At 51.6% G+C, this 18532-nt stretch overlaps 1 long non-coding RNA gene across 1 annotated transcript; it reads right to left on the minus strand.

Annotated features, from left to right (window-relative positions):
• Positions 1-956: 956 nt before the first annotated feature.
• On the minus strand, positions 957-17374 carry LOC107513506. Its single transcript, XR_001597563.2, has 2 exons — positions 11348-17374; positions 957-9399 (listed from the first exon to the last, which is right to left on the minus strand). It is a non-coding gene; the product is annotated as an uncharacterized LOC107513506 (long non-coding RNA).
• Positions 17375-18532: the final 1158 nt, after the last annotated feature.

Below are 18532 nucleotides of genomic sequence, written 5' to 3' on the forward strand. Positions count from 1 at the left end.
TCAATTCCCCTCCTGCCCGAGTCCCAGCCCAAATCCCTGTTTAAGACATCACTGGGGGCGGGGCGGGTTGGGGGGCTCACTGGAGTGGAGCCTAGGTAAGCGTCTAGTAAGCAGATAGTGTCTTGGAAAAATGTAGCTGTTTTTAAAGCTCTGCATTTTGGTTAGTGGGCTGCACAGCACGTGCCCTCAGCCCCAGGGACTCCCACTTACGAAGCCCTGGAGAAGCAGTGGACGCTGGGGATGGAGGCTGCAACGAAGCAGCCAGGCAGGACCCCGGCCCCTTCTGGTGCCAGGCTGGCCTTGCACACGGCCCGGGAGGGCCTGGGCCCCCGGACTTGCCCTGCATGTGTTTCATTCTTGCTCTTTTAACAGTGACTCAAGACTAAAAGGCCGAAATGGAACGGTTGGCCCCGAGATGTTTTTGTGTTTGTTTTTTTCCCCTCCCTCCCTCCCTCCCTCCCTCTCTCTCTCTCCCTCCCTCCCTCTCTCTCTCTCTCATTTTCTTAAATAGAAGGGCTTAAACAACCACATGAGAAAAGAAGGCTAAATATAAAGGAAAACTTCCTGACAGCAAGGAGCACAGACCCTGAGCCGATGTCTAAGGACAGGCACAAGACACACGGGACCTGCAGTCCCATTTCTCTCCAGGATTTAGGGCCAGAAAGGAGGGTGCATCTTTCATAAAACGTGGCAGCACAGCCAGCCCCCCAGCAGCTCCCACACTGTTGGCCCGTCTCCAGACCAGTCTCCTGGCGGGAGCCGGAATCCATGTCCTCTGTCACCTGGAGGAGCCGCATCAGCCACCTTCGTCCAGTCTCCAGCCCCTTCCCACTTATTTCTAGGGGGAGGGGGTCCTTCCAAAATTGTCTCCACCCACCTACCCTTAGTTGATGGCAATAGCTGTCACTTCAGAAAACAGGATTGCAGCTGTCTGCAGGTCTTTAAGACCCCTCCCCTCTCCTGTAATTCGGGTCTTGTTTTCCTTGTTCTGAGTCTCTGACTAAGAAGTACCCCCATGACCATCGAGGGAGCCCCCATGTCAGAGTTGGCAGGAACCTCCAAAACGATTCTCTTTCAACCCCCTCATTTTCTAGATAATGAAACTGAGTCCCAAAGAGATACAGTGAGTGGGTGAGTTTTCACCAAGGGAGCCAAAAGCCTGCTGACTCTTCTGTACCAAGCAACATGAGCCCACTTTCCCTGCACCCCGCAACTGCCGGGGCCCACACTGCACCCTGTGCAGCATCAGGGCCCTGGCAGCAGATGGCAGTCTCCGCATTCTGGTGGGGCCAGGCGTGACCATGGGGCAAAGAGGAAAGGCTCACTCACGTGGCCTGACTCACGTGGGCCTAGCCGCGCTCCACTTCTACCACGTAAACAAGTCCTGGGCCCTGGAGCCGCATGCGCTGGAAACATCCTTCCCCAATCTCCACCCATCAACCTCTCAAGACACAAAGCCCGACCAAGCATCTGACACAAGGTGACTTCTCGTCCCTGCCCCTCCACCCGTCCCTTCCCTATCGTGACAATCTCAGAACCACGTGTTCTGGCAGGAGAGGCTGGGCACAGAGTTCTGCCTCCCCTAGGCACATATTTTACCCGTGACTCGGCAAAGTCTTAACCTGAGTGTTCCCCTGAGCTGCGTGGACAAGAGAGGGGCACGGTGACCAGGCTGAAGTAGACGCCAGCCGCCGCCTAGAGAGGGTGGGAGACAGAAGGCCAAGGGCAGCCACAGCTAATGGAAAACACCATAGCTGTTGGAGACCAAAGGCCTGATTATCTACTGCCACCTTGATCCCCAGTTCACTGCAAGTTCCTTTAAGCTCTAGGGATCTTGAACAACTTTCCTAAGTGTTAGAAAAAGGGAGGGATCAGCATCCATATAAATTCTGGAGGTCCGAACACAGTGGCTTCCCCAGGTGGCCGACATCCTACATACTCTTAAATTCCCTCCCTGACGAACATCTGGATCCCCCCCTCTTAAGTATGGGTGTCCGCCTTTTCCATAACGTCTACTTTATCTTTTAATTCCATTTTATTATTATTATTATTAATGACTTGTCCCAAGCTAGAACGAATACCCTACAGGAGCAGAAACTTGGTTGGGTCGAGTTCGGCGTCCCCAGCACCTAGTCCGGTCCCTGGCACACGGCAGAAGCAGAATCCAGATTTGCGGAAGGAGTGCATTTGCCTGCTCGGCCCTGCCTATCCGCAGAAACCCAAGGGACTTCTCCTCTGCCCCACCTCTCCAAAAAGGGGTGCAAAGCTCCCCTGGACATCTGGCCTTTCACACTGGTTCACACCAGTTCTCCTGGCTGCCTATCCTCTGAGGGTCTCAGCTCCCCAAAATGTCTGACTCCAGCATAAGAGAGTGAAGAAAAAATACAGGCTTTGAAAGTGCTTGGATTTAAATCTCGGCAGCCCCACTTACCAAGTCGGTAGCCTGGTTAAGTCACTTAATAGTCACAGTTTCTTTAACAATCAAAGGGAAGTAACACCTACCTCATACGGTTGTTCTGAGGGTGCAATCGGATAGGCAAAGGGGGACCCTTAACAAGGGCCAGCTCCCCTGTCCCCAGACTGCACGCTGAGACCAAGAACTCTGGGGCCCATGTCATGCTTTTGTGCCTCATTACAGACCCTGTCTGGGCTCCATACACACATATCCATTCTAGGCCATAGCAGGTGGCTCTGGTTGAACACTGGACACACCCTCCCACCCACTCCTGGCTTTAATCCTGTGGTCGGACGGTGTACCACCATCTCCCCACATCCTTCTCCATCCTCATAACCCTCATTCCTCCCCTGCCCAGGTTTAACATGACGGCATCAGGCTCTGCACAGGCCTTGGGGCCCAGTGGTGTTTCCTGGCTGTATCAGCCCACGAGCAGCTCCTGTGGAAGAAGCCAACGAGAAACCAAACCTAGTCTCTGCTTTCCTCACAGACATTCCTAGTCCCAGAAAAGCAAAGCAAAATGAGGGCCTCCCACGGACAGCCAGCTAGTGGAAAAGGGCAGTATCTCTTACATATCTCAGAGGGAGGCAACGTGCCCAAAAAAGTGACCGGCACAAGGTACAGATCCTCTCTAAAGCTGCGGCTGCAGCCTCAGGGGCACTTGTGCCAGGGGACAGAGCCAAGACATGCATTAAACAATTCACAGCCCTGACCAGATCAGAATGCGATGGCATCAAGAAGGTGCTGACCAATCAGGTCCCCTGGCAGGGCCCCGCCCCCACCCGCGATGGCCAAGCCACACCACCACAGCTCTAGTGCCACCAGCTCTGTTAACCTCTGCTAGACCCCAGATGGAAAGGCCCCACGCTATCTCCTGGCTCCCAGACCGCAAGGATCCAAAGGTCAAGAAGGAAGTGCCAGATATGCCTGGCCCCCATCTCAGGGGATGCCAACTCTTCTGCCAGCCTGGCTTACAACACATAATGCCCCGTGTCATGTCAGCAGAGGCCAGCTGGTGAGCAGGGAGAAAAGAACTAGGAACACAAATAGGAAAATCAACAGGGAAGCACCAACCCCAATTCTGAAAACGCCAGAGGCAACAGACAACTGCGTCACAAGGAGCACAATCAACTGCCCCTCTGCTTCTCACATGGGTTACCCCGATCTACACAAAGGCAGGGCTGTGAATGCGAGCCGTGGTCACCCAGAGCAGGGCCAGGGGCACACCGCACAGGTAACTGCAGAAGTTCCCGAGCACGGCCAGCAGTTGCATCTGGCTCCAGCCCTCCAGCCGGCGCTGGCCGGCCTGTTGCTGACACATCCTGAGGGACTCGGCCCACTCATCCTCATCCCCCCAGCTGCACCAAAGCTGATCTTTCCACTTTGTTTGTGTTCCAGATCCAACACCACTAGCCGCCCCTTGCTACATTACGGCTGGAGGGGCCGAGACTTGTCAAATTCCTTGAAGGAAGAGACACCGGACTCTTCCAGACAGCTCTGGATTCCTCAGTTGGCGAGGATCTCAGGGCTGCTCACGGCCAACTTACAGACTCACCTCGGACGGGAAGAAGTGAAGGTGAAACACTGAGGCAGAATTCGCCAGTCTTCCCTGGAGAGCGGTGGGAGCAGGGTGGAGAAGAGACATGAACAGAGAAGTGCGATCCCACCGGTGCCTCCTGATATTAGCCAAGAGCATCATAAAATTACCCAGCACCCTTCCTTTTATCTTTAGACCCCAGACAAATCTGCTCTTAGCTATCTGCAACCAGCCTTACTGGCCCTGAACATTGCAGGAATCTATGTGATGGAGGAGAGATTTCCTGGTGACATGGCAAGCACCTATAGTCTGCTTTCAGAATTATCTCTATAATATGACAGACCTCCCCAGTTCTGCAGACCATCATCGTTTTTAATCACCGCTGCTATTATCATCAAGTGAGGCAGAGAAAAAAATTTTTCTACGTTAACTGCCTACGGATGCCTTGCAATGGCTTCCTGGGCCAGCAATTTTTTTTTTTTTTAAGGCAAAAGCAGTGAAAGCCTAGAAGTAAAAAGTGATTCACTCAAAATAAACCCCAAAGTAGGGAAAGAGCCCCAAAGTCCACTGCCCAGACCATAGTCTAAACTCTAGACCACAACCCTAGATTAAGGCCAGCAAGGGTATAAAGGTGCCTAGAGTAAGAGATGACATCCACTGAGATGACACAGGGAAGGGCATGTTGAAGTCCCAGGCAGGGTCCTGAGACCTTGAGGGGTTAAACCCAGAATCTCAGGCCAGGTGCTGGGGGCCGATAGAGTTCCCGGTCAGTCACCGTGGGAGGCCCAACTGCTTTGCCAACTGCCACATCCAGCAACCTCCCCAGCTATCTCCCACACGTCCTAGCAGCCCGGTCACTTCGACTGGCCGCCCTTCCCCCAAGCATCTGCTGGTTACTAACCCCATTCACAGAAAAGCCAGGAGGAAGAAAATGGAAAGAAGAGAGCAATTGTTTGGGAGATTCTAAGTGGAGAAGTTTGAGGATTCCTCATTGAATGAGGAAAACAGTCTCAATGAGAAAAGAAAGGGGTTGGGGATGATGAAAAGGGGGCGGCCCACACCTGACTTACCTGGGAAAGCAGGGAGGGGATTACATCCTATTTTCCATGCTGCATCAGTTTCCACTAAGCATCCTGGTGAGGAGTCACTGACAACACTAAAATCCTGTCACATCAATCAACCCTGCGGTCACAGATCCACACAAATTGGTGGCTCGACACCACCTTTAAGAAGGAAGAGGCGGATATCCAGTCTACTCTGTCTGTACCACCCAGCACAATATGGTCCGTCACCACCCAAGTCCTCCTGAGGATGGCTGGCATCTCTGCTTGTTAAAGCCAGATTTCCAGAAACCCCAAACAGGGGTGAGGGCTGAGAGTAGACACAGCTCCCAGATGCCTGGAGCTGAGTTTGCCCCCATATATCCCAAAGAAAATCAAAGCAAGGAGGAGGAAGGGGCAGAGGAAGCCAGGGAAGACAAGAGGTCCAAAAGAAGAAAGATGGAGGCCAGAAGACATCCTTGGGCAAAGCAAGGCAAACAGGAAACCAAGAAGACATCCTGGAGGCTGGTCGGTGCCACAGGCCACACTGTGCCTACAGCCACATCGTATCCCCAGCCTCTCCTCTCCCAAATCCCAACTTCATCGAGAACTGTCAGCCCTGCTAGCCCTCATCCTGCACCAGCAACCTCATCCACGTGACTGACCTCTGAAGCCGTTAACATCTGAAACAGGGGAAAGAGCTTGGGTAGCACTGAATCAGACGCACACACGCATACACACGTGCGCGCATACACACACGCTCCTTCCTGGAATGAAAGCCCCCTTGGAGATGTCTCACTCTCTAGGTTCTCGTTCTCTGATAGAAATGCTCCTCTCCCACAGGGGAGGGCAGACACGGCCGATAAGAACTGCTTAGCACAATGCTATATATAGTTGAGGTTCCAAACGGCCTGGAGATTTGGAGCTAGAACTTGGCAGAGAACCATGCTAGATGCTGGCAAGGACCAGCCTCCCCTAGCCAGCCAACTGAGAACCTCACCTCCCTACTGGAGGCAGTGAAGGCAAGCAGGGTCCTTCCATTCGGCCCATTAACACTCTGTACTGAGGGACACAGGCTTTGGCTCCATTTTAGGGAAAATTGACTTTGCCTGAATGTGAGGGAGCTGTGTGGGGGCTGAACACTGAGTTCTAGCCTCTCTGTACCTCTCCCGCAGCACTAGAAAATCAATCTAGTCCTCTCTTCTGGAGGACCAAGGGTGGGGCTGTGCAGAAAAGGAATGGAGATGGCACAGCAGCTGGCTGGGTTCGATAAACATCTACCCATTTCCGACATTTGAAGGAATAAAAGAATGCAAATACTTACTACATAGAGCCAGACTTCCAGGCATCTCCTTTTTCTGTTCCAAATAAATACAAACAGGCACACATTTATCCCACAGTGTGACGGCTGTCTTCTGCATACCAGCACCATCCTCAGCTGAGCTGAGTCTCCAAGAGATTGTCACTTACTCATGGAGTTAAACTCCTCTGAGTTCTCTGTGGGGAATAAGCGAAAGGAAGACAGATGGGCACAATTCACAGGGCCAACCTCAAGCAATGAATTATGCAGGCTCCAATCAGAGTCCCATCTGGGGTTAGTATGTGGCCCTGGGACCATGGCTTTCGGCTGCTGCTCGTCATCCAATGACAGAAGCGAGACTATGCTAGGCCCATTGTCCTGGAGAAATGCCGGTACCAGTGGGCACAGGGTCTTGTTAAGGTGGGCCTGTCCATCACTTCTTTCAAAAAACATATCTGAGGGACAACAGAACTCTCTGAAGTTCAGAATCTGGGCTCTTGTCACACATACAGCTTCTGGACAAAGAAACGCGAAACTCAAAGGATCCAACACCCACGTACACACAATTTTTTTTAGGTCAAGTTGCTCTGTACTCAGGCTCAAAAAGACATGACACAAAGGGGTTTGGGCTGCCTTTGTGCTCTGGGTGGGGACGACTGGCTCCCGTCCCTTGCCCTGCCTGTGACCTCAGTCAGGTCTCCCTGCTCCCTCCAGCTCCCAAGGCCCCAAAACCTCTCCTTCCAGAGATCCCCAATGAGTCACGCTGGAAAGTCTCTGGGGAGAGAAGGAGGTGCTCGGCGACAAATGTCAGTGTTAGCATCATTTACGGGAAAGCGTGAGGCTGAAAAATGGCACATGGGGAAAGGAGGCAGGGAGCTCCAGGGCCAGGCTGCCCTTCAACTCCCATGCAAACGTTGTTTGCTCCTCTGTCCCCAGAGACTGGCAGAGGGAGGAAAAGGCGACAAAGGGAAGCCAGATGCTAGGGAGAATGGTTTCGCCATGATTCAGCTGCAACGGAGGTCCATCTTCTCTCCCGAGAAGACACGGCCGGGTGGGGCCGGTGGGGCGGGGCAGCCAGGCGGAAGGGCGGAGCCTGGGGGGATGTCACGCGCATGTCACGCGGCACGTCACGCAGGTAGCGCAATGCTGCAGATGGAAGAAAAGCCTAGAACGCATAGCCGCCATGATGACACATACACAGTTAGGAACTGAAGGCCCAAATTTTGCCTAAGAAAAAAGTGCGCGAGATGAAGGGGAAAAAAAAAACGCTCAGATTTGGGACAATAAGGAAAGGGGAGGCTGAAGCAGGCTGCCCAAGAGCTGGGCTTCAGCTTACCGCCGGAAACGTGGACCTACCATCTTCACATAATGCCCGCAGAGGAAACGGAAGGGGCCACGTCCCATGATGGGCACTTGCTTTGGGGTCCTGGATTGCGCCTGCTAGGCCCGCTCCTACCCCCAAAAAGAAACTTGCCTTGTATCCGAGGCAATGAACCACAACAAGAAATCCCAAAGGGCTTTCTGGGCCTGATAAGGGGTCTCTTGTTTGGGACCGACCAGTGAGAGCAGCTCAAGAAGCAACCCGGTTTGCCAGGCTTTCCTAGTAGCACGAACAGCTGCATGTTCTTTTCAGATTCTAAGCAAGGGTCCCCAGAACCCTCGCGTTACCTGGTGTCACTCCCACCCCAACGTCTAGCAGTGGGCTGCTGCCTTGCCAAGCCCCTCCTGAAAATGACCCCAGCCTACGGGTCAGCTCTGAGCCCCAACGAGCTGTTTTTGCTGCTTTCATGTTGACAGAACGTCCTGGCTACTCAGCTGAGCGCTCCATCTCCCTGCTCTGACACACTGAGTCATCATCCAAAGAGGAAAAAAACAACAAAGCAGCCGTCACCAGGGTCCCCACTGCCGTCGGCTGACAACTCATGGGCTGTTGTCACTCTACAGCCCCAGAACTGGCAATGAGTGGGGCTTCAGGGTGCCCAACTCCCCTCCCATGGGGTGTAATACCATCAGGAACTGGGCAGGCCGCTGCTGTGAGGAAAAAAGGGGAACTAACCTGGCATCAAAAGGCTCCCAGCAGGACGCCCTGGTTCACCCTCACTCTGCCACCACCGGTCCTCACAGCTCCATCGTTCCCATGGCCTTTTCCTGATGTGGGAACTATTTATCTTAGGTGGGGGAAAGGTACTATGTGGCAGGGTTCGGATGCATACTACCTGATAATGACCTCCTCCCCTGCCCCTGCTTCTGGTACTACTGAAGGCGTGCAAGCTCCCTTTTCCTCTGTTTCTTCTCATAGCAAGCCACCTACGATGTGCCTTCCTTAAGTCCCCGATAAACAGCTATGTAGGGGGAAGGGGGCTTCATCAATTTCTGTTGGGAACCTACTTGCCGGGCAATATGTATCAGGCATTTCTGTGTAGTAGGTTACAGTGGCTTCATCTCACTGAGTAAGGACCCTAAGATTTAGATCAAATGACTTATCTAAAACCACCCGGCGAAGACAAGGTGGGGTCAAGATGAAAACCTAGGTCTGTCCAAGTGCATTGTCCCTGCTCCCTGCCTTCTGCGGTCTCCACTGACTTCTGGTTCTAGAGCTTATTTCTGCTCTGAAGATGCTACGACTCATCCCACCTCCACATCCTCTTCCAAGAGGAAGGTGACCAGGGTAGATGAAGTTTATTAATCCATTAGTTCCAGCTACAAAAACAAAGCTAGCATCGTGAGTGAAACTGGCCACAAAGAAAGAGAAGAAAGTTAACGAAATAGCCAGGACAGTGGTGAGGGACAGCTAAGTGACCCAGAGCTTGGGTGCAAGAAGATCGGCCACCCGAACTCCCACACAGCGTTAGGGACTTACAAAATTCCTTAAATAGACATGTTTGGGGGATCTACCTCGTAGGAGGCACTCTGCGAACACTAGAGACTGAGAGAAGAAAAATGCAAAGGCTTTGCGAGACCAGGGTTGTAACCATGACCAGAATACTTACCGGCCACGGCACTCTCCTCACACGGTTGTGGTAAGGAACAAACGCAATAACCACCGAGAAAGAGCTTGACGTGGCACCTGGCAAACAGAAGGCACCAGATAGGTATGTGTTTTCCTTCTTTCCCTAGCCTCTTGGAGCTCACAATATAATAGGTGACATGAGATTTACACAGAAAAAAACAGTAACACAACTGAAGTAGCACAAAGCAGGGATGAAGCATGTGGGAGTTAGTACGAAGGGGGCAGGGGTGGTAATGAGGATCCCTGTCTGTGACGGTAATAAGGGCTGGTCCGTACAGGACAGTGGGACTGCCGCAGGTGGGTGCCACGGAGAGGAGGGATGGAAAACATCACTAGTGAAAACAGAAATGGAAAAAGAAAAAGTCAGCCACCTGGTTTTGTCAGAATACATGGTCCACATAAGGAAAGCCAGGGAGGCAAGACTGTGCAGGAGAGCTAAGGCCAGCTACGGACAGCCTTCGGCAGCAAGCTAAAGGGCAGAGATTTTATTCTGGAAACGATGAGAAACCATTTTAAATTTCTGGGCAAGAAAGACAAGATGGCCGCTGCACGCAGAAGGGCCTGGAGAGGAAAGGGACGCGCAGCAGGGAGCCTCACTGTTGGACTACAGCTGGAACCACGGCACTGGCAGGGGGCGTGAGGAGAAACAGAGAAGAAAAATGGTAAAAAGGCAGGGCCATCCGAACAGATCCTCAAAGCTGCCACGGACCCCACCCTGTCCCCACGGGGAGAATGCCGGAGACAGACCTATTTGGGGAACACAAACCACAGATCCGACACTTCGGAGATGAGCTGCCATGTCTCTGCCTTCGCTCCCCACCCCCACCCCCACCCCCACCCCCACCCAAAAAATTCAGCTTTTCACAGAACTGCTTTAAGCCTCAGGCTGATGAGAACATACGACACCCAGGCCTTCGATGAGCAGTGCCCATGCTCTGGTAAAGCCAGGGTCCCCAGTAGTGGATCCCCCACCCTGGGCTGTGGCTGACGGCGGGACTGGGCAGTCCTGCCCCTGGGGCCACCTTCACTGCGGCAGCTACTACTGTGCCCGCCTTGCTGCGCGTGTGCCCCCCCTCCTCCGTCAGAGCCCCCGCCCCCCGCCCACTCTGCGGAACCGGCACAGCAGGACCAGAAAAACCAACGCCACCATGTCAGAGACCAGCAGAAATGCCAACAAAATGGCAGCCTTGTGATAAAAGGAGTCCGAAAATATTATCAACCCACCCAGGAAATGGGAAGCCAGTGACAAGTAGAGCAAACTGTCAACCACCTCCCAACTGGCCCCCCACACCCTTCCTTACCCTCACAAGTGTCACATCTTTCCCTTCAGAAACTTCCTCTCAAAACCCAGAAATCATAAGAAGAAGGGCATCACCCCATCCTCCAAGAGGTCCTGGGGGCCATAGGTGACACGGGACTTTCAGAAGGATATTCTGTGTTCTATACCCCAAGGTGGGGATACCACTCCATTTGTCTTCAAACCCAGCTCCTACCACTAAGTGGACCAGAGCTAGCCCTTCAAGGGAGTGAAATCTCTCACTGCTCCCCACATCAGACCGTCCCCAGCTCCGTGGGCCCTGGGGAGCCAGGAGGTAGGGTTGCAAAGAAGGGCCGAGAAGGCACAGCCGTGCCCTCCGTTATGTAATAAGAAGGGCGGTGCTGTCCTAGGCCGGAGAGCCAGGGCGCATTGCGCTCCCAGATGCGCAGTCATGGGCGGGGGCCATTGCGCACACTGCGGCACTCGGAAACCCCCTCCCCACCAATATGAGGCCTGAAACAAGGACCGGATGGGGAGCCAGGACCCTGATTTCTCCAAGTCCCCCGCCCCCAACCAGAGGCAAATAGCCTGCTGTCCTAGTTTTGCTCTCACTCTCCTCACTACCCAGAATGACAAGCCTTTCTAACCTAGGGCCTCTAAACCTCTCATGGCCCAGTGGCTTTCCCCGAAATCCCAACAAATACGCAGTTTTCTGAACAATGTCCTGGGGTCAGTTCTGATCCTCACCTTTCCAAGCACCGGGGAGCAGCAGCTTCCAGAAGGCAGGTCCTTCCCATACTGGGCTCAGCTCCGGACAGCCCCGGACGTCAATGCAAATCTCTTGTCCCCTGGGAGTAGCCCAGAGTCAGCAGGAAGCCCAGGGTGGTGGCAATATCAGCAGCAGCGGCTCTGCCCTACCTTGCCCCTGCGTTTCCAGGGGAGCCAAGAATTATTTTGCCGCAACACTGAGGTGTGGCTGATTGGAAAATTCCCTTTTCTGACATCAAACTAAAGGACAAATATTTTCTTCCAGTTTGGTCAACCCTCTGCACACCCATAACCCCAGCCTTTCCCCCTCCAAAAAAAGTTTGGGGCACCCTGAGCTCCTCGTCCTTAGAGTGCATGAAATATAAAACGCACAGGAAGAGGCTTCGACTGGTCAGTCAAAGGCAGGCACAGACACAGGAGCATACGCACACCCCTAAACAGATTTTAGAAAGCTGCTGGGCTTCTCCCCCCTCCCCTTTAAGCAAGTGAAATGCAAATTCAGATTTGATACCTCGTTCTAAGCCAATCAGAAAAAGGTTTTCACCTGCCACTGGCCCACCCACCAATCAGAAGAAGTGTCTGGAGTGAGAGCCCTCCCCTGGCCAATGGAAGGCCAGCTCAGTCACTTAGTTAATGATGCAGCAGTACAAGGAAGGCCATCACATGTGAACTGGAAGGGTGCCAACATGGAGACACAGAGAGCGCAAGGTAAACAACTTTCCAACGCCAAAAGGATGACATTTAATCTCTAAATGCTAGCTTCCCTTCTCAGCTCATCCTTAAGCCCTCTCAGCTGGCCCTACGGACCCCGGGAGCCTCACTACCTGTCCCCCTAGAGCTCCTAACAAGATGCAACAGTGACTGCGTCACCATTCCCCACTTTTCCCTACTACGCAGTGACAAACCTAGCAGCTTTACCCCACTTCTCCCTAGCCCGTGCCCCGTGCTGCCGACCTGCTCCCCACCAGCCCCAGATTCCCGGGGCCCAACCTTCAATAAGGGAGCCCCTGGGAAACTGCCCTGGCCTTCCTCTCAGCACTTCTCTTCACTCCCTACCTTCACCTGAGAACTGCACGAACAGACAGACAGATGCTGACACTTAACCTAGAAAACCACTGTCTGTCTGTCCAACAGAAGGAAATGGGAGTAAAGACTGGGAGGTCAGGTGGGACGCCAGGGACAGCTTGCTCTTCTCTCCTCTCCCCCAGTCAGGCTTGAGCAGCTGACACTAAGGGAAAAGAAATTAAAGTGGAAAAAAGCCCTCCCTTAGAGAAAAAAATAGCAGAAAGCGAGAAAGAAGGTGAGAAAGACAGAGCGCCCACATACGCAGAGATATCGCCCCCGATCCCAGCAAATACGTACGTGGGGGAAGAAGGGGGTTACGCCATCAAGTCCTGAAGCCCGTCGGACCACCCATCGTTGCTGCGCAAACCCAAATCTCGGTCCGGCCGTGAGGTGCCGCAGTCCCGAATGTTCCAGAAACTGGTCCCATTAAACCTTCCACCATCGCCCCACAACCTCTTGCTGCCACCCCTGACCCCACCACCACCCCACCTCCTCCCCACGGGAACCGCCCGTGCCACCTTGCGTATCATCTCCTTAGCCTAGGCTACCCAGAGGCCTCCAGCCCCCGACAGATTTCTGAACGCTTGGCAAGTGAGCTGGCAGAACCTGGTGCCCGGTGTTGCTATGACTTGTTTCTTCATTTCTCTCTCTGCTGCAGCACGGCTGTTGCTAGCAGACCCGACAGAGCGCTCTCGCTCTCTCCCTCTCTCTCTCACTCTCTCTCTCCCTCTCTCTCTCTCTCTCCTCTCTCAGAGCTCTGTGACGCAGATCTAAATTCTCCAGTCTGCTCCTTGTGTTGCAAGAGCAGAACTGCAGCTTTTCCCCTGGAGAGCCTGAGGGCAGTGCCAAGGCTGGTCAAACAAGGCAAAAAAAGTTGGGCCTACACTCCACTCCCTGGCCACACTTTTCGGCCCAATTTTTACCCCACACCTCACTGCTCTGGGGCATAGAGGGCCTGGTCCCTGCAGGCTCATGCTTTCCCTGAGGGCTTCTCAGCCACAAAACTAGTTTAACTCTTTGAGTGACAGCACCCACAAGACAGACACGGCTGTCCCACACTGAATAATATTGTGTCATCTTTTCTCGAGCCCTGTGAGCTTCTCCCGGCCATAAGAAAAAATGGTCCTCACCCCGAGACCACCATCCTGTTAACTCTTTCTGCCACAAGAAGTCCAGATTTCCAGCCATAGCTGATTTTTGTTTTCTGCCTTTTCGGCCACCAACCAGGACCTTTTCTCCCTGGAATTTCCTAAAGACGAAAAGTGTAATTAAAACATTGCCCACTTATCCCATGAGCAAGATCCTTCTATCTGGGCAGGAACTGGAGAGACCAAACTGAACTGTTGCGTGAAGAATACTGAGTAAAGCCTGTCTAGATTTCTATTCTTCCCGGGCTCAGAATGTTCAGGCCTAGGTAGATACGTCCAATTGCCTCCCAAAAGGCACTAAGGCCACTCAGTCCCAGGGATTCAGGTTGCTGAGTCATTTGTTCCCAGGAAGATCCTCTGACAACATGAAAAGCAGCAAAATGAACTGGCAGCCAAGCGAGGCCCTGGAGTGGCCAACGACTGGGTTCTTCTCTCCGGGGTAGGCAGCCATGTGAGATGAGCGTCCCTCCCGCCGCCCACTACACCTGCGATGGTAATGTGTGAGCATTCACGTACCTGGAAACTCTCACGGAGCAGGGGGGATAGGGTCCCCGCCAATGCTCTGGAGACTGTCTGAGGCTGTCTGCGGATACCGACAGGTCTCCATTTCAGCAGAGCACCAGCTCCCAACAGTTTCCTATCCATGGACCCAGAAATGTTTCCAGAACAGCTCCAATACTAACTCATTGGACCTTGGTCCCACACATCTACATCCAAAGAATGAAGACTCGAAAAGGTTTCTGACAATCAGTTGTACCGTATGAGCCTAGACTTGAACGAAAGTGAGAGATTCAGGTCCTGGGGCAACTGACTCATAAAGTATATATCAGGAACCTTGCAACTTCCAGGAAGGTGGCTTGAGAATGACAGGCCGGGCAGCCACCTTACCCGCAGCAGCCTTCTTCAAGCAACTACTCTGGGCCAAGGTTTCACCCGGCAGAAAGACGACCACTTGGAAGACAACCGTGGCACACCACGGTTTTAAAAGGAGCCCAGAGCATCTGTGCCAGGCTCCCAGCAAGGGAGAAAGTGCTTCAAATTCACACCTTCTGGGCTCCAGGGCAGAGCATGCCAATAAAGAAGTCCCCTACTGGTCTGATGACCAAAGGAATGTGGCCTTGATGGCACTAAAGCAAGTCCCCGGGAATGATCCTCTGCCTACTTAAATACCATTTGCCGTAGTTTCCTTTTCCATGGAAGAAAAACATGCCTAAGTTCATGTCAGGACATTCCTGATTTATCCAAGAGCCCAGGATCAAATAAACAAAGGGCTTTGAGCTCTGCCAGGGAGCCTCCTGCTTCAGGACGGAGAATTAGAGGGAAACAGCACTCGGCACAGAGTTGGCCCATCACCCGGTGAACTTGGTGAATGACGTGGCTGCTCACTGCCATGGCGATGGAGATGTCACGGGTGAGTGGAAGTGAGAGAAAAGAGGCAAATAAGTCATGAAAGACAAAGCAAGACCAAGGTCGGGTCAGAGGGCCATACAGAACCACAGAATTTACATAGAGGCTGACCGTGGTCACTGAGCTTGAGTCCATGCAAAAAAAGGTCCCCATCTCAGGGGCTTGGCAGGGACGAACTCTGACTTGCAAAGCATTATGACAGTACTCTATTTGGGGAGGTTTTGTTTCATTTAACTTTTCAACTAAGTCTTCACTTTTTCTTCCCACAACCCCATCACTGTTCTTACAATTTTACTAGGATTGAAACAGTCATTTTAGGTGCCGCTGCGTAATTCTAGGTCCTCCTTCTATTAACCTGATTCTGTGTGGCGGCAAGAAGAGAAAAACCCGAATGGGATGACCAGGAAGCAGAAGTGAATTCAGTTCCAAAAACACGAGAGGATGTTTACTTAGCAAGCATGCTTGAGCCTACAAGGAAGCAATTTTACAGGGTGCTGCATGTGGTGTTTGATTTCTGGGGTAAAGATAACTTCTGAGTGAGGAGAAGGTGCCGGCCCCTTCCGTCCATGCTCTTAGGCCTGCGGAAGCTAAGCCAGCGCAAACGTGAAAAGGCAGGGCTTCTCTTCAAACCCAGCAGGTCACTGGCTCTCTCCAGCTTGCCTGCAGCTGCAAGCCTCGGAAACTATCCTCCTCCCCTGACATCGCGAGCTCTCCATGGCCTCTGACGGATCTGGGTCAAACTCTGCAATGCCAAAGATGAAGAATTTTTTTTCTTGAAAGGGAATAAGCTGAACTTTTACCCAGCCTTTGTCCAGGGTTTGGAATGCAAGCGCTCACTGCCGCTAACTCCAGATCTACGGGAGTCAGCCGGGAAAGCAGGCTTCGTGCAGGCCTCTGTGTCCCCTCATTTCCTCATCCAGGCCTATTCTACAGGGATGGAATCTTTAATCAGGAAAGACACTGTTTCTCTCAAGACAAGGGAGCTGTGCGGGGGACCGATTCCAAAGTCCACATAAGTATCTAGTGCTAGAGTAGGTAGGTGTTCTAGAATGCAGTCTCCTGCCGTTTCGCACCAGAGACCAGGGCCACTATGAGAACTTAATGCCTTATGATCTGAGGTGGGGCTGAGGTGGTCATGCTAGTGCTGGGGAGTGGCTGCAGATACAGATACCTGCCTGCCACTCACCCCCTGCTGTGCGGCCCGGTTCCCAACAGGCCACAGACCAGTATCGGTCCACCACCCAGGGGCTGGGGACCCTGCTCTAGACAGATTAGGCAGATCCAGTCACAAGAGAAACTGACAAGTGCAGGTCCACAGTGAGATGGCGTATCTGTTCACCGCCTGGGAGAGGGCACACAACAGGCACTCAGTGACCCCATGAGGAAATCATTTATTAGGGACCTACTAGGTGCTAAGCCAACAAGTAGCATAGAAGTAGTAAGAGACACAGGTCATCATCTCAAAACACACACATTCTAGCAGAGGACTCTATGGAGATTCTCAAATTTGCATTTTTGATATTTCAAAAATCTGCTCTTTAAGAGCTGGAATTCATTTACCCACTGAAATATATGTAAAATATTGGTTGGGTTCCCAGGGTAGTCCATAAAAGCCTATTTTACTCATTTTAGGAAGTCATGAACTCAAATCCCTTCATGGGCCAGGCAGGCAGATAATAAAGATGAAATGGTGGTGGGGGACGGGGGGGTTGCAGACGGGAGGGCGGAATATGCCAAGCGGAAGGTTCAGGCCTTTCTTCACAGGCATCCCCTCCCCAGCCCTGCCTGCTGGGTGCCAGATGAAAATGGAGAACCCGAGAGCCCACATCATCCAGTTTTTCAGGAGAAAGCATAAATCCAGATTTATTATATTAAGCTCTTGATTTTTAAACATTGTCCAAAAATTTAAAAAGTCAAAACATACCTGCAGAGTTTCCACTTTGTTTTCTCTGTGGTAATGGGTCCAAAATATGATATATTTGCAACAAAAAAAAAAAAAAAAATGGGAGCAGGCACTGCCAGAATGAGGATTCAAAAATAAAGAAACAAAGAATACAATTGAAGAGAAAAGCTTTACCTCACAGAGGCTGCTACTGGAGGAGGAAAAGGCATAAAGGAAAATGAGAGAATTCTCAACCTCAGGTCAATAGCTGTCAACCAGCTCTACATTGAGGGCTACAGGTGAAAGGGTGCCTCAGAATTATTTTTAAATATACTTGATACCATCAAAGATACTAGTATTTGTGCCCATCCAAACCCACCAGGGGGTCAAGAGTCTCCCAGTTAAGTCTACGGCCATGCCACCTTGAACAAGCCCGATCCCATCTGATCTCAGGGTTGGGCCTGGTTAGTGCTTGGATGGGAGACCACCTAGGAAGACAAGGTGCTGTAGGGATAAAAAAAAAAAAATAAAAAAAAAAAAAAAGGGTATTGTAAACTGACAAAGCCCTTGCAATCTGTGAGGTCAACCAAGGGTTGCCTCACCTGAAAAAAAAAAAAAAAAAAAGGTCTCCTAGTTGAGTAGCTGCTCTGGACATCCTCGAATGTTCTATTGAGGGATTTGCTGGTAAGATCAGAAGGGATGACCACAGTCCACTGCCCATCTGAGGCATGGGGCCCTCCATAAACACCTTGATCAAGGCATTGTATGGTCCACTCTCACTTGACTAAGTAACTCCCATCACATCTGTGAAAGGCTCAGACGTGCTGAGATGACATCTCTCTCTAGGCCACTTATCTGCTAGCCTTCAGGTATTCACTCTGCCTCTGGAGGCCACAGAACAAGCCTACTTCCCCAAAGGTTTTCGGATATTTTAGGATAACTTTTACCACCACAAGTTTTTAGGCTAAACAAGAAGGAACAAAAAGGGAAATGAAAAAGGAGGTGGGGGGCTGGGAAAGCTGGGGAGAAAAATTCTTAAAATAGCTGATCAAAAGTTAAGCCAAAGGAAAAGAGGAAGAGACATATCTATTATGTATTCATGAGAAAAGAGGCAGTTGTGGCAGAATAAACAGCTGAGTGAAAAAGGACATGTGAAAGGAAGGGCCCAGGGTCCGCGCACACAGGAAACACACACGGAGAACGAGAGCCATGGGGGACAGTTCCCAAGGCCAGCCACCAGGCTGTGCCAATGATCCAGAGCAAACTAGCTTAAAACCTAGAACTGGGAGAAGAAAACTCTATACAGCCCACAATTTTTAAGTACGGGGCATTTTTTCGACCATTTTGGGGGAACGGGTTCTTATAGATTTTATGGATTCTATGTTCTGGATACAAGTCTACTTGCCGATTATACAGACTATGTGTATCTTCCGCATTCTGCCAGTCTTTTTTCTTTATTGATGTCTTTCAACGACCAGAAGTTCCTCATTTTAATGTCAACCAACTTGTCAATCTCTCCCTTTATAGTCAGTGCTTTTGGTGTCTTCTTTAAAAAAATGCACGGCTACCTCAAAGTTATGAGGTTATTGTGTCATCTTGTATATGAAGTTTTATTTTGTCTTAACTTGAACGTTTAGAATGATGATCTGTCAGGAATTTATT

Source organism: Rousettus aegyptiacus, unplaced genomic scaffold (assembly GCF_014176215.1).
Source record: "Rousettus aegyptiacus isolate mRouAeg1 unplaced genomic scaffold, mRouAeg1.p scaffold_m13_p_17, whole genome shotgun sequence".
Lineage (NCBI taxonomy): Eukaryota > Metazoa > Chordata > Mammalia > Chiroptera > Pteropodidae > Rousettus > Rousettus aegyptiacus.